The sequence below is a fragment of the Pseudophryne corroboree genome, chromosome 5 (genome assembly GCF_028390025.1).
Source record: "Pseudophryne corroboree isolate aPseCor3 chromosome 5, aPseCor3.hap2, whole genome shotgun sequence".
Lineage (NCBI taxonomy): Eukaryota > Metazoa > Chordata > Amphibia > Anura > Myobatrachidae > Pseudophryne > Pseudophryne corroboree.
In genome coordinates, this window is record NC_086448.1 from 321,843,733 (window position 1) to 321,860,863 (window position 17,131).

Here is a 17,131-nt window from a genome sequence, read left to right on the forward strand (position 1 = left end):
GTAACATCTGCTGTATTGCTCAGCCTTTTTGAAGGCTATATTTGGCCAAATAAAGATCTTCTGCCTAAAGACGACGCTTCATCTTGTGACCTGCAGGCCTATGCAAAACATATCCCCGTTCTCCGGCTGTCCCGGGAGCATCCCAACATCTCCAGGTTCCTCCTTCCGCCAGCTACCGGTAGAGGACTAGTGGGGATTCGTCCATACCACACAGGTGTGGTAAGGCAGCGTGTCGGCACATACAGAGCAGAATCGTGGTTCCAAATGCCACGGCAGGTTAGGAGTTTGGTGGTGGCAGCAAAAACCCGCCCACAGCACAGTGGGTGGAGCCAGTAACAGGCGATTACTGACGGTAAGCGGGAATCTCCTATGTGGCCAGGTCCCGTGTGATCTGAACATACAATCTGTGTACTGGGGACGGGACACGAAAGCGGTGAGGGCTTTCGTACAGTACCTTCTGGTCACAGCCATTCAATAGCACACCCGATAAATCGGCCAGTGTGTACCCAGCATAAGGAGCTACAAGAAAGTATGAACAGTGGTTAATCCAACCACCCTGAACCTTATGAGGTTTGTTGATTAGTGATGATTGATTGCATGATGCTGCTTGTTTAATTGTTTTTGACTCTAAAACAAATCTCAAGATGATAAAACAAATCTGGAGAACACTGGTGCTGACAATGACTAGTGTGAGGTGGAAGGGTGTATTGTAGAACTTAATAATAATTGTATTACATGGTTCTAGAGATTTTAAATAAAGATATAGGCCCCCCTTTATCAAGCCTTAGAGAGGGATAAATAGCACAGTGATAAAGTACCAACCAACCAACCAGTTCCTAACTACTATGTTACAGACTGTGTTTGAAAAATGACAGTTAGGAGCTGATTTGTTGGTACTTTATCACCATGCTATTTATCACTCTCCAAGGCTTGATAAATCTGGACCATAATGTACAAGTCTTGAAATGTATCTTTATTTAAAATATCTATATCCATGTAATAATATATTTATTATAGTCCACGTGAAACTCTTCAACCCCACACCAGTGTTAAATATACAGTCAGCACCAACATAAAAAAACTAGTTATGTAAAATTTTATGTAAGGTCAACTTTATTTGTTTTACATTGGCATAAACATTGGCACTGTTGGCACTCTGAGTCTGAAGTACTGTAGGGGTGTTATTCATTCAAATCTCTTCCACTGGAGTCAGTAGTCACTCATTGCAAAACTGCCTGAGTCTCAGAGTCCAAGGCGCATGGAGTAGGTGAAGCAGGGAAAAGGGGAGGGGAGGGGAGGTGGGGCCACATAGTATACTGTACACCATACTTGCCTACTCTCCCGGAATGGCCGGCAGGCTCCCGAAAATTGGGTGACCCTCCTGGCCCCCCGGAAGAGCAGGCAAGTCTCCCGGAATCAGGGATCCCCCTGCCTGTCCGCACACTTAGTGTGTAAAGTGGGCGGTCCGGGCAGTTGATGACGCGATTCTTGCTGAATCGCGTCATCATAGCCACGCCCCCTGCAGTGTAATGCCGGTGATCGCGGCATTACAGAGCGGGGGTGTGGCTTAAATGATGTGCCTCCGAAACTCCGGCCCCGTCCCGCCCCTGCTCCACCCCCGTCCCGCCTCCGGTCCACCTCCTCCCCACGTCACAGCCCTCCCCTGCCCCCTTGCTGAGTAGACCTGGCTGCTCTCTCCCACAGAGAGCAGCCAGAATGTCGGCAAGTATGCTGTACACTGCAGTATCCAAGGCTCCCAGCATTCATACCCATCCCCATGTGTGCCTACCCAGCCATTCACCTCATAGCACGTCACTGGTACATAACACAGTGCTGTTCCCATAACTTTTCTTCACTGAAAAAACACGGTATGTATTACATATTACATATTACACTATTGCATTCTTTCTTGTTGCGTATGTTATCATTTAATTTTTGCTTACTACTGAGAAGAATTGAAAAGCTTGCGTGGAATTCCCCATATTGAAGCTTGCTGAGAGGAATTCCCCATATCAATCATGTCAAATTCACATATATAAAGGTGCTCTTTTTATCCTGTGTCATTATTTTATTTGTTTATATTAAGTCATTGCTGTATATGCTGTACTATTTTTGTTTGGATACTTTTCTATTACTTTTATTCACGGTCAAATGTTATATACCATAAAAATTGACTGAATATATTGTTGCCACGATATAATAGAATTAGATCATCATAAGTGTTTGTAGCAGGCTGATAAATCCCCGGTGATAGTGAGTTCAGGTGACTCCATGTGCAATGATAGGGAGACAGAATATCTGTCTATCTGCTCTCCCACAGGGAGCATACATGCAGGAACTTACAATTTATTAAGATATACAACAAGAGAAGAGTAATTGCTAAGTCATGCTATGGATCACTTTAATTGGTCTAATAGGGTGTAGTATGGTATGCCGGCAGCCGGGCTCCCGGCGACCAGCATACCGGCGCCAGGAGCCCGACCGCCGGCATACCGACAGCGTGGCGAGCGCAAATGAGCCCCTTGTGGGCTCGCTGCGGGCATGGTGGTGCGCTGCCAGCACGGTGGCGTGCTACGCGCTCCACGCTATTTTATTCTCCCTCCAGGGGGGTCATGGACCCCCACGAGGGAGAAATAGTGTCGGTATGCCGGCTGTCGGGATTCCGGTGCCGGTATACTGTGCCGGGATCCCGACAGTCGGCATACTGAAGACCACCCGTCTAATACACTCACATAAACTATGCTAACATTATAATATTGCAATTTACTGTCATTCCCTAAGAAACTACATGGAACTATCTTTGTGCAGACTATTTGTATTCCCCTGGCATCCCTGAATCTGGGTTATTTTAAAATATAATCAAACTTACACAAAGTGTGTGAACAGTATAAGATTATAGCTTCTATACTGGATGGGATTTATGTTGTGATCCACGGGAAATAAAAATAAACCACATCTGTGATAGTAATGACAAAAGAATTGATTTCCTTTCATAATCCTAGAAAGAACATTTTTTTACATTATTATTTTTTGTTTACCTGTATCTTCAATTGCTTGCTTCACTTTTAATCAATTACTTGTTGGTTGTGTGAGCCCTTATATATATTTCCTGTATATTCCTCTGCATAAGTCAGAGTTCATATCTCCATCTTGTTATGGATATAATGTAAATGCATTGTCTAGGCCAGTTGTACTGCATTCTGTGTAGTAGCTCAAGTTTAACAATAAATGTTATGTGTGAACTAGCCAGGGCCTAGGCAAAACTTCAGCCTACTGCCCCCAACCACCACCAATACCCACTTCCCGGCTCTTCAGATGAAAGTGTGACTTACAGTATAAGTTCCACAGCCACCGCTTGCATTAAGTACAACAAGGATGTTTCTTTCATAGACATCCTAAATTTTGTGATAGGCAGACTCAGTGGCACCTCCTCCCCCGATCCCAAAGCTGCCGAATGGCAGAGCTGGCCCAGGAGCTAGCCCAGTATGGGGCCAATGTTACAATTTTGAATGTATTTTTGTATCTTTTTGTAAAAGAATAATACATTTCCTCACATAATGATGTATTCTATTCCTCATGTACATTATGTGATATTTTGCTCATAAATTGGCACCCCAGGTATATTTCATTTAGTCTGTTTTAATCAGCGTTATTTTTAGCAAGACCACACACACACATCAAGCAGATAATGCTGTGTGAGAATCATCTAAGTGAGTCATTTTTGTTTCAGTTTCATCAGGGGCGTAAGTCCATCCTAGTTGCCAGGAGGCAAGTTTGAGTTTGCCCCCCCCCCTTAAAAATAAGATTTTACTTACCGATAAATCTATTTCTCGTAGTCCGTAGTGGATGCTGGGACTCCGTCAGGACCATGGGGAATAGCGGCTCCGCAGGAGACAGGGCACAAAATTTAAAAGTTTGACCACTAGGTGGTGTGTACTGGCTCCTCCCCCTATGACCCTCCTCCAAGCCTCAGTTAGGATACTGTGCCCGGACGAGCGTACACAATAAGGAAGGATTTTGAATCCCGGGTAAGACTCATACCAGCCACACCAATCACACCGTACAACTTGTGATCTGAACCCAGTTAACAGTATGACAAACGTAGGAGCCTCTGAACAGACGGCTCACAACAATAACAACCCGATTTTTTTGTAACAATAACTATGTACAAGTATTGCAGACAATCCGCACTTGGGATGGGCGCCCAGCATCCACTACGGACTACGAGAAATAGATTTATCGGTAAGTAAAATCTTATTTTCTCTGACGTCCTAGTGGATGCTGGGACTCCGTCAGGACCATGGGGATTATACCAAAGCTCCCAAACGGGCGGGAGAGTGCGGATGACTCTGCAGCACCGAATGAGAGAACTCCAGGTCCTCCTTAGCCAGGGTATCAAATTTGTAGAATTTTACAAACGTGTTCTCCCCTGACCACGTAGCTGCTCGGCAGAGTTGTAATGCCGAGACCCCTCGGGCAGCCGCCCAAGATGAGCCCACCTTCCTTGTGGAATGGGCCTTGACCGATTTAGGCTGTGGCAGGCCTGCCACAGAATGTGCAAGTTGAATTGTGCTACAAATCCAACGAGCAATCGTCTGCTTAGAAGCAGGAGCACCCAGCTTGTTGGGTGCATACAGTATAAACAGCGAGTCAGATTTTCTGACTCCAGCCGTCCTTGAAATATATATTTTCAATGCTCTGACAACGTCCAGCAACTTGGAATCCTCCAAATCGCTAGTAGCCGCAGGCACCACAATAGGCTGGTTCAGGTGAAACGCTGAAACCACCTTAGGCAGAAAGTGAGGACGCGTCCGCAGTTCTGCCCTGTCCGAATGGAAAATCAGATATGGGCTTTTATACGATAAAGCCGCCAATTCTGACACTCTCCTGGCTGAAGCCAGGGCCAGTAGCATGGTTACTTTCCATGTAAGATATTTCAAATCCACCGATTTGAGTGGCTCAAACCAATGGGATTTGAGAAAATCCAAAACTACATTAAGATCCCACGGTGCCACTGGGGGCACAACCGGGGGCTGTATATGTAGTACTCCTTTTACAAAAGTCTGGACTTCAGGAACTGAAGCCAATTCTTTCTGGAAGAAAATCGACAGGGCCGAAAATTTGAACCTTAATGGACCCTAATTTGAGGCCCATAGACAATCCTGTTTGCAGGAAATGTAGGAATCGACCCAGTTGAAATTCCTCCGTCGGGGCCTTCCTGGCCTCACACCACGCAACATATTTTCTCCAAATGCGGTGATAATGTTGTGCAGTCGCCTCCTTCCTGGCTTTTACCAGGGTAGGGATGACCTCTTCCGGAATGCCTTTTTCCCTTAGGATTCGGCGTTCAACCGCCATGCCGTCAAACGCAGCCGCGGTAAGTCTTGGAATAGACACGGTCCCTGCTGAAGCAGGTCCCGTCTTAGAGGTAGAGGCCACGGATCTTCCGTGAGCATCTCCTGAAGTTCCGGGTACCAAGTTCTTCTTGGCCAATCCGGAGCCACGAGTATCGTTCTTACTCCCCTTTGCCGTATAATTCTCAGTACTTTTGGTATGAGAGGCAGAGGAGGAAACACATACACTGACTGGTACACCCATGGTGTTACCAGAGCGTCTACAGCTATTGCCTGAGGGTCTCTTGACCTGGCGCAATACCTGTCCAGTTTTTTGTTGAGGCGGGACGCCATCATGTCCACCATTGGTCTTTCCCAATGGACCACAATCATGTGGAAGACTTCTGGATGAAGTCCCCACTCTCCCGGGTGCAGATCGTGTCTGCTGAGGAAGTCTGCTTCCCAGTTGTCCACTCCCGGGATGAACACAGCTGACAGTGCTAACACATGATTTTCTGCCCAGCGGAGAATCCTTGCAGCTTCTGCCATTGCCCTCCTGCTTCTTGTGCCGCCCTGTCTGTTTACGTGGGCGACTGCCGTGATGTTGTCCGACTGAATCAACACCGGCTGACCCTGAAGCAGAGGTTTTGCCAGGCTTAGAGCATTGTAGATTGCTCTTAGCTCCAGTATATTTATGTGAAGAGACGTCTCCAGGCTTGACCACACGCCCTGGAAGTTTCTTCCCTGTGTGACCGCTCCCCAGCCTCTCAGGCTGGCATCCGTGGTCACTAGGACCCAGTTCTGTATGCCGAATCTGCGGCCCTCTAACAGATGAGCACTCTGCAACCACCATAGCAGAGACACTCTTGTCCTTGTGGACAATTTTATCCGCTGATGCATCTGCAGATGCGATCCGGACCATTTGTCCAGCAGATCCCACTGAAAAGTTCGTGCATGGAATCTGCCGAATGGAATCGCTTCGTAAGAAGCTACCATTTTTCCCAGGACTCTTGTGCATTGATGCACAGATACTTTTCCTGGTTTTAGGAGGTTCCTGACTAGATCGGATAACTCCCTGGCTTTCTCCTCCGGAAGAAATACCTTTTTCTGAACAGTGTCCAGAATCATCCCTAGGAACAACAGACGTGTCGTCGGGATCAGTTGGGATTTTGGAAAATTCAGAATCCACCCGTGTTGTTGGAGCACTACTTGGGTTAGTGCTACTCCGACCTCCAGCTGTTCTCTGGATCTTGCCCTTATCAGGAGATCGTCCAAGTAAGGGATAATTAAGACGCCTTCTCTTCGAAGAAGGATCATCATTTCGACCATTACCTTGGTAAAGACCCGGGGTGCCGTGGACAATCCAAACGGCAGCGTCTGAAACTGATAATGACAGTTTTGGACCACGAACCTGAGGTACCCTTGGTGTGAAGGACAAATTGGAACATGAAGGTAAGCATCCTTGATGTCCAAGGACACCATAAAATCCCCTTCTTCCAGATTCGCTATCACTGCTCTGAGTGACTCCATCTTGAACTTGAATTTTTGTATGTACAGGTTCAGAGATTTTAGATTTAGAATCGGTCTTACCGAGCCGTCCGGCTTCGGTACCACAAATAGCGTGGAGTAATACCCCTGTCCCTGTTGTAGGAGGGGTACCTTGACTATCACCTGCTGAGAATACAGCTTGTGAATGGCCTCCAATACCGTCGCCCTGTCGGAGGGAGACGTTGGCAAAGCAGACTTTAGGAAACGGCGAGGAGGGGACTTCTCGAATTCCAACCTGTAACCCTGAGATACTACCTGCAGGATCCAGGGGTCCACCTGCGAGTGAGCCCACTGTGCGCTGAAATGTTTGAGGCGACCCCCCACCACCCCTGAGTCTGCTTGTAAGGTCCCAGCGTCATGCTGACGCCTTTGTAGAAGCCGGGGAGGGCTTCTGCTCCTGGGAAGGAGCTGCTTGTTGCAGTCTCTTACCCTTTCCTTTGCCTCGGGGCAAATAGGAATGTCCTTTTGCTCGTTTGTTCTTATAGGAACGAAAGGACTGCGGCTGAAAAGCCTGCGGCTTTTTCTGCTGGGAGGTGACCTGGGGTAAAAAGGTGGATTTTCCGGCCGTTGCCGTGGCCACCAGATCCGATAGACCGACCCCAAATAATTCCTCCCCCTTATACGGCAATACTTCCATATGTCGTTTGGAATCCGCATCACCTGACCACTGGCGCGTCCATAAACTTCTTCTGGCAGATATGGACATCGCACTTACTCTTGATGCCAGAGTGCAAATATCTCTCTGTGCATCTCGCATATAAAGAAATGCATCCTTTAACTGCTCTATAGTCAGTAAAATACTGTCCCTATCCAGGGTATCAATATTTTCAGACAGTGACTCCGACCAAGCCACGCCAGCACTGCACATCCAGGCTGAGGCGATTGCTGGTCTCAGTATAACACCCGTATGTGTGTATATACTTTTCAATGTATTCTCCAGCCTCCTATCAGCTGGATCCTTGAGGGCGGCCGTATCAGGAGACGGTAACGCCACTTGCTTTGATAAGCGTGTGAGCGCCTTATCCACCCTAGGAGGTGTTTCCCAGCGCGCCCTAACCTCTGGCGGGAAAGGGTATAATGCCAATAACTTCTTTGAAATTAGCAGTTTTCTATCTGGGGTAACCCACGCTTCATCACACACTTCATTCAGTTCCTCTGATTCAGGAAAAACTATCGGTAGTTTTTTCACACCCCACATAATACCCCTTTTTGTGGTACTTGCAGTATCAGAGATATGCAAAGCCTCCTTCATTGCCGTGATCATATAACGTGTGGCCCTACTGGAAAATACGTTTGTTTCTTCACCGTCGACACTGGATTCAGTGTCAGTGTCTGGGTCTGTGTCGACCGACTGAGGTAAAGGGCGTTTTACAGCCCCTGACGGTGTCTGAGACGCCTGGACAGGTACTAACTGGTTTGCCGGCTGTCTCATGTCGTCAACTGACTTTTGTAGCGTGCTGACACTATCCCGTAATTCCATAAACAAAGCCATCCATTCTGGTGTCGACTCCCTAGGGGGTGACATCACCATTACAGGCAATTGCTCCGCCTCCACGCCAACATCGTCCTCATACATGTCGACACACACGTACCGACACACAGCAGACACACAGGGAATGCTCTGATAGAAGACAGGACCCCACTAGCCCTTTGGGGAGACAGAGGGAGAGTTTGCCAGCACACACCCAAGCGCTATAAATATATATAGGGACAACCTTAATAAGTGTGTTCCCTTTATAGCAGCTCAAATATTATAAATATCGCCAATAAGTGCCCCCCCTCTCTGTTTTTACCCTGTTTCTGTAGTGCAGTGCAGGGGAGAGTCCTGGGAGCCTTCCTCGCAGCGGAGCTGGGCAGGAAAATGGCGCTGTGTGCTGAGGAGAATAGGCCCCGCCCCCTTTTCGGCTGGCTTCTTCTCCCGGTTTTTTTTGGAACCTGGCAGGGGTTAAATACATCCATATAGCCCCAGGGGCTATATGTGATATATTTTAGCCAGAATAGGTATATTACATTGCTGCCCAGGGCGCCCCCCCCAGCGCCCTGCACCCTCAGTGACCGCTGGTGTGAAGTGTGCGGAGAGCAATGGCGCACAGCTGCAGTGCTGTGCGCTACCTCATGAAGACTGAGACGTCTTCTGCCGCCGGTTTCTGGACCTCTTCTCTATTCGGCATCTGCAAGGGGGTCGGCGGCGCGGCTCCGGTGACCCATCCAGGCTGTACCTGTGATCGTCCCTCTGGAGCTAGTGTCCAATAGCCTAAGAAGCAAATCCATCCTGCACGCAGGTGAGTTCACTTCTTCTCCCCTAAGTCCCTCGTTGCAGTGAGCCTGTTGCCAGCAGGACTCACTGAAAATAAAAAACCTAACAAACTTTTTCTAAGCAGCTCTTTAGGAGAGCCACCTAGATTGCACCCTGCTCGGACGGGCACAAAAACCTAACTGAGGCTTGGAGGAGGGTCATAGGGGGAGGAGCCAGTACACTCCACCTAGTGGTCAAACTTTTAAATTTTGTGCCCTGATTCCTGCGGAGCCGCTATTCCCCATGGTCCTGACGGAGTCCCAGCATCCACTAGGACGTCAGAGAAAAAAAGGGAAAACAAATTTAGTGTGTGTGTGTGTGTGTGTGTGTGTGTGTGTGTCCTGAGCCCACAGTGAGTTGGCAGGGCTCCAGCTATGCTATGTGACAACTGGTGGTGGTCCGGGTTCAGCCATCTGCAGCATGCAGACTCAGCATTTATGGGTGGGTCTCATCTCACAGTCCAGCACCAGCAGGTGAGCCACTGACACTATCCCGTAATTCCATAAACAAAGCCATCCATTCTGGTGTCGACTCCCTAGGGGGTGACATCACCATTACAGGCAATTGCTCCGCCTCCACGCCAACATCGTCCTCATACATGTCGACACACACGTACCGACACACAGCAGACACACAGGGAATGCTCTGATAGAAGACAGGACCCCACTAGCCCTTTGGGGAGACAGAGGGAGAGTTTGCCAGCACACACCCAAGCGCTATAAATATATATAGGGACAACCTTAATAAGTGTGTTCCCTTTATAGCAGCTCAAATATTATAAATATCGCCAATAAGTGCCCCCCCTCTCTGTTTTTACCCTGTTTCTGTAGTGCAGTGCAGGGGAGAGTCCTGGGAGCCTTCCTCGCAGCGGAGCTGGGCAGGAAAATGGCGCTGTGTGCTGAGGAGAATAGGCCCCGCCCCCTTTTCGGCTGGCTTCTTCTCCCGGTTTTTTTTGGAACCTGGCAGGGGTTAAATACATCCATATAGCCCCAGGGGCTATATGTGATATATTTTAGCCAGAATAGGTATATTACATTGCTGCCCAGGGCGCCCCCCCCAGCGCCCTGCACCCTCAGTGACCGCTGGTGTGAAGTGTGCGGAGAGCAATGGCGCACAGCTGCAGTGCTGTGCGCTACCTCATGAAGACTGAGACGTCTTCTGCCGCCGGTTTCTGGACCTCTTCTCTATTCGGCATCTGCAAGGGGGTCGGCGGCGCGGCTCCGGTGACCCATCCAGGCTGTACCTGTGATCGTCCCTCTGGAGCTAGTGTCCAATAGCCTAAGAAGCAAATCCATCCTGCACGCAGGTGAGTTCACTTCTTCTCCCCTAAGTCCCTCGTTGCAGTGAGCCTGTTGCCAGCAGGACTCACTGAAAATAAAAAACCTAACAAACTTTTTCTAAGCAGCTCTTTAGGAGAGCCACCTAGATTGCACCCTGCTCGGACGGGCACAAAAACCTAACTGAGGCTTGGAGGAGGGTCATAGGGGGAGGAGCCAGTACACTCCACCTAGTGGTCAAACTTTTAAATTTTGTGCCCTGATTCCTGCGGAGCCGCTATTCCCCATGGTCCTGACGGAGTCCCAGCATCCACTAGGACGTCAGAGAAAAAAAGGGAAAACAAATTTAGTGTGTGTGTGTGTGTGTGTGTGTGTGTGTCCTGAGCCCACAGTGAGTTGGCAGGGCTCCAGCTATGCTATGTGACAACTGGTGGTGGTCCGGGTTCAGCCATCTGCAGCATGCAGACTCAGCATTTATGGGTGGGTCTCATCTCACAGTCCAGCACCAGCAGGTGAGCCACTGCTTGCTGCAGCGCAGGCTGAGCAGTACTAGGTGGTTGCCGTTCTGTCCCTTATTGCATAAGGAAGCAGGGCTCATGGGACAAAGACGACTCTGCAGCAGCTGCAGGTGCATTGCAGAGCTCCATTGGAAGATTAGCGGTCATACTTGGATCTCACTGTGAACCACACAGATGCTGCTGTACATGCAGGTGCCCCTTCATGGTGTTGCCAGATAGGTAACTGTTTGCATAAAATATAATTTAGCAATATTATAAGGATAAGGTATCTTGTCTCAAAACATTAATGATGAACGGTGATTCTAACCATAGTGAACAGGATGGAAATATATTTTATCGTAAGGAATAGATATGAAATGGGTTTGAACTTATGAGGTGATGTTTAGATGATTTAAGAAACAATGATTTGTATATGTGTTTATAGATATATATTTGTGTTTTACTGCAAGATTGTGAGACATTGTGTAGGGAATTTATTTTGCTCAAGCCATAAAGTAGCCTAGAGAGGTCACAATATAACAAAGAATATTTTTACAATTCAATGGACACTGGAATCCACAGTTGGACATTTAGATCAGAATCAGGATTTGCAATACAGCACATTGGCAATTATAAACTATCTATTGCCCTGTTATACTGCAGGCCAGAGACAATGACAACACAAGATCTGTTGATCTTCTACTGTACCAACAAGTCCCAATTGTTGATGCTAACACCCGAGGCAAACAAATATTGTTACACTTCAAATAAGTGTACAAAGAAAAAAGAAAGACTCTATGTTGGGGCACACTTGATGCATATAAAATATGTTAAAACTTAACTTTTATTATGGTTAATCATAAAAGAAGAATGGACACAGACTTACATACAAAAAACAGCCACCTTAGGTGGGGTTGAATGGTATTAGTATAAGGGGTTGACATGCCCCATTTTGACACCAAGCAAATCGCAAAGTGTACATAACCAATTCCAATACGCCTCTGGTGAAAAATAATAAAATCAGAGATATTTATAATATCTTAGTATATCAGGAGTGTAATATCATTATGGAGGAAAATGATTTTCAATAATGGTAGATAAACTCCTTGATAATGGCTCCCTTGGTATTTGTAATGGTTGTGCTATTGAAGCTTCTTTCTCTGGTAGGTGGTCTTGCAAAAATTGTAGTTCTAATTAGTATAATAGGTATAGAGGTAAGGCCAATGTTTTCTCCACCACTTCTGCTGTTTGTTGATTATTGGAGCTACTGCACCTGATATTCCAAGGTAGTCACCTGACCTTGTACTGATTAGGCCTGTCACTGCTTTGCTTCCAAGATCAGACGGATTTGGGCGTAGCCAGTGAAGTATGGCAGTAGTAATATCATTCAAACAAATGAGAGAGCGTGTGGTTTCGGCATTTATACCAAGTTGAGAACTTCTGCTGTCCCGCTAATCTGCCCAAAGTCCCTGTTACAGTTGCATTGCAGGGAACTTGATATCTGGCAGTGGATGAGAGGGTACTTGAAAAAAATCCACTATATGAGAGGTTTCTATAATAAAGAAAGCCCCATTGTGGCTTTTTTTTTTTTATAGAAACCTCTCATATAGTGGCTTTCTACTCTATTTTAGCAACATATTCCTTCTCTTTTTGTTGTAAATTTCTTTAGCCCACATGGAACCTATATTTACCATTTTGTACCTCATACCTCATGCCTAACTGCACTATTTGGTATGCAAATAGATGTTTTCCTTTTTCATGTGGGTTACTAATGAATGTATTATACTTATAACCTAACTAGTACTCAGATTAATGTGTTGCATATTTTATTGTACAACCTTTGCAGGAAATTAAGTGGTACCTTTTCCACGTGGATTATCAGTGAATGTATCGCATATTGTACTGCCAATGAATGAAACATATTCATAACCTTCTTGCAATCTTTTACATATCCAATATTACTTGACAAACCATCACTCACTATGAAAGGTTATTTGTCGGTTTTTCACAATGCCTTTGAGAGCAGAGGTCCAATATTGTTAATGATAGACACTTATTCATGGTAATTTTGGGGAGTCTCAGCTCACCACCTCCTTTTCCTCTCTGTACCCCCTCTCTCTCATTCACCGTCCACTATAATTCTATATGACGGTGAACAGCAGAAGTTGGGGCACTTTCTCTCTCTCTCTCTCTCTCTCTCTCTCTCTCTCTCTCTCTCTCTCTCCACTTTCTTTATTTCGAGAACCCTCTAATCTACTGCCAGATATCAAGTTCCCTGCAATGCAACTGTAACAGGGATTTGGGGCAGATTAGCGGGACAGCAGAAGTTCTCAGCTTGGTATAAATGCCGAAACCACACGCTCTCTCATTTGTTTGACTCATATTACTACTGCCATACTTCACTGTCTACGCCCAAATCCATCTGATCTTGGAAGCAAAGCAGTGACAGGCCTGATCAGTACAAGGAATATCAGGTGCAGTAGCTCCAATAATCAACAAACAGCAGAAGTGGTGGAGAAAACATTGGCATTACCTCTATACCTATTCTACTAATTAGAACTACAATTTTTGCAAGACCACCTACCAGAGAAAGAAGCTTCAATAGCACAACCATTACAAATACCAAGGGAGCCATTATCAAGGAGTATATCTACCATGATTGAAAATCATTTTCCTCCATAACGATATTACACTCCTGATATACTAAGATATTATTCATATCTTTGATTTTAATATTTTTCACCAGAGGCGTATTGGAATTGGTTATGTACACTTAGCAATTTGCTTGGTGTCAACATGGGGCAAGTCAACCCCTTATACTAATATCATTCAACCCCACCTAAGGTGACTGTTTTTTCTATGTAAGTCTGTGTCCATTCTTCTTTTATGATTAACCATAATAAAAGTTAAGTTTTAGCATATTTTATATCCATCAAGTGTGCACCAACATATAGTCTTTCTTTTTTCTTTGTACACTGACTGGGAGCACCACCAACTTTTACATCAAGCACCCCTATCAGGGATCCTTCTATTGTTACACACTGTTGGTCCACTCGCAAGGGTATATATACAACTCCTTGTGATTTCAGATCCAGTGCTGTGCCGACCCCTATTAGTCTACACACTTCAAATAAGCAAAGAAAGATCTCTGATGTATAAGGAATTATCAAATTTTATGACCCCAGACTACATGTCCTGTTTGCCACCTTGAGGCAGAACAACTGGACATGTCTTACGACACTTTGGAATCTGGCAGTTATCAGTTATAGGGAAACCAATAGGAATATGTCAGTTTGAAATGGTTAAGTTATAGGTATATATATATATATATATATATATATATATATATATATATAAAAGTTAGTGGGAGTTGAAGTCAGCAGGAGGAGGAAGGAGAGCAGGAGATGAAGTAGAAGATGCAGAAGGAAGCTTGGTGCAGGAGAGAAAGGAAAGGATTGGTAACTTGCAAGTATAAGCTATATTAGTAGTTGTCTAATACCCCTTTCACACCGCAGCTATAACCCGGTAAATTGCCATTTTTTAAGCCTTCCAAAACGGTTCTAGCTGCAGTGTGAAAGGGCCACTTTGAATTTACTGGTTACAGATTACTGGTATTTTAAAACGGTTAAAAAGCAGGGTCCTACACGGTTCAGACCCGTTTCATTGTGCAATGTGAAAGGCTCAGAAACGGTATTTCCAAACCACAGAAGGTGATAGGCAGTCTCCATGCATGATGTCACCAGGCAGAAGCAGGAAATAAACTGGAGGAAACACATAAGAGTGAAGAAGCATTTTTTTTTATACAGAATACAGTTTAAAATGGCAAATTGGAGTGATGAGGAGGTTAGCGATCTGCTTAGGATGAGAGGGGATGAAGAAATTGCTAGACAAATCACTGGGACAGTGAAGGATGCCGTAATCTACAAAAACATGGTAAACATGCTTGAAGATGCTGGGTTTCATCGTACGACTAGCCAAATTATTAATAATTAATCAGGGGCGGAACTACTGGCGGGGCAGGCAGTGCATTGCACTGGGGCCCCGCCGCACTCAAGGGCCCACAGCCGCCGGCCGGCATTACATGAATGAGTCACAATGACTCATTGTATGTCATGCCGCAGCCGCACACCAGCGCTCCCGTGACCCGCCCGTCATAAGGAACGATTCTGGCGGCTGGCCACCCGCACACGAAGGAGGGAGGAGGGTCCGTCCCTCCCTCCCTCATATACAAACAGGTCACAGTCTCTCAGTGAAGGAGAGAGCCGCAGCAGCGCTTTGTTACTGGTGGAGGCGCTGCTGCTGCTGCTGCTCCTCTGCTTCACTATAGGCTGTCTCTGAGAACAGCCTATAGGGAAGCAGAGGGGCAGCAGCAGCAGCGCCTCCACCAGTAACAAAGCGCTGCTGCGGCTCCCTCCTTCACCTCCCTCCTCCTTCTTCTCTACTGCCCGGGAAGCTGCACCGAGGAGCCTGAGCCAACAGAGAGGGTAAGTATAATTCTTCTTTCTTTCTTTCTTTCTTTCTTTCTTTCTTTCTTTCTTTCTTTCTTTCTTTCTTTCTTTCTTTCTTTCTGTCTCTTTCTTTTTTTATTTGTTGGGACTGCCTGCCGCAATGTGTAAAAAGGGGGGACTGCCTGCCGCTATGTATAAAAATGGGGAATCTGCCTGCCGCAATGTAAAAATGGGGAATCTGCCTGCCGCAATGTAAAAATGGGGAATCTGCCTGCCGCAATGTAAAAATGGGGAATCTGCCTGCCGCAATGTGTAAAAAGGGGGAATCTGCCTGCCGCAATGTAAAAATGGGGAATCTGCCTGCCGCAATGTGTAAAAATGGGGAATCTGCCTGCCGCTATGTATAAAAATGGGGAATCTGCCTGCCGCTATGTATAAAAATGGGGAATCTGCCTGCCGCTATGTGTAAAAAGGTAGAATCTGCCTGCCGTAATGTGTAAAAAGGGCACGCTATCTGCCGTAATGTGTAAAATGGGGACGCTGTCTGCCGTAATGTGTAAAATGGGGACGCTGTCTGCCGTAATGTGTAAAATGGGGACGCTGTCTGCCGTAATGTGTAAAAAGTGCACGCTGTCTGCCGCTATGTGTAACGAGGTCACGCTGTCTGCCGCTATGTGTAACGAGGGCACGCTGTCTGCCATTGTGTAAAAAGTGTATGCTGTCTGCCGCTATGTGTAACGAGGGCACGCTGTCTGCCGTTATGTGTAAAAAGTGCACGCTGTCTGCCGTTATGTGTAAAAAGGGGAATCTGTTCGCTGTAAGGAGTAAAAGGGTCTCTACCTGGTGTAGTGGTGCTACTGTACGGCGTAATTTGAAGAATGGAGACTACAGTGCACCGTTTTATGAATTGGTATTATTTTGTGGACACACCCCTTCCCCACGAAGCCACGCCACTATGTATTTTTGCGCGCGCCTACAGCGCGCACTGCCCATGGGGTGGATTTGGATGGGATGGGGGGGGGGCCCAAAGCATTTTGTTGCACCTGGGCCCACCGCTTGCTTGTTCCGCCACTGTAATTAATAATTATTAATAATGTGTGGGCCAGAAAAGTCCATTTAAAATGACAACCACTGTTTTCTATGGGAGAAACGGGTTCAGTGTGAAAGGTACCAAAACGGTAATGAAACGGTAATATACCAGTTACAACATGCAATGTGAAAGGGGTTTAACTGCTCAGAACCGTTTTAAGAACCGTTTAAAGAACCGTTTCAAAAGCAGGGTTTGCGATGTGAAAGCAGCATAAGTTTGTGAAACTGTTTGTGTTTTGTTATGTTTGTTCTATTGAACTGCAGATATATCTGCCAGTGTGTACCCAGCTTATATCTCATTCTGTATGATTTGATTTTGCCTGTAAATAAAGAATCACATGATAAGAGCTGTGAATTCCATGTTTGAACTCACTTTGGAATCATAATCTAATAATTCATATGAATGCAAACTGCATATATGCATCAGCCACCTAGTTTGTAAGACTGACATATTTGCAGATATATATGATAAACGTATATTATAAAATATACATATATTATTGATGAGTCCACTTTTCAATAATTGGCTCCCCAGACATTAATACAAAAATATAATATTAGATTCCTCAACAAGGTCTAGGAGCCCAGATGCAGGCGAGACTCCATTGCCTCTGGGTGTTACGTCCCGAGTTTCATTAGTATC

At 46.0% G+C, this 17,131-nt stretch overlaps 1 protein-coding gene and 1 pseudogene across 2 annotated transcripts in view; both read right to left on the minus strand.

Moving 5' to 3' along the window:
- Nucleotides 1-17,131, minus strand: part of AOAH (acyloxyacyl hydrolase) — a 439,135-nt gene that overhangs the window by 404,050 nt on the left and 17,954 nt on the right. The gene's annotated exons all lie outside the window — the stretch shown is intronic.
- Nucleotides 12,213-12,331, minus strand: LOC134930475 (5S ribosomal RNA; annotated as a pseudogene).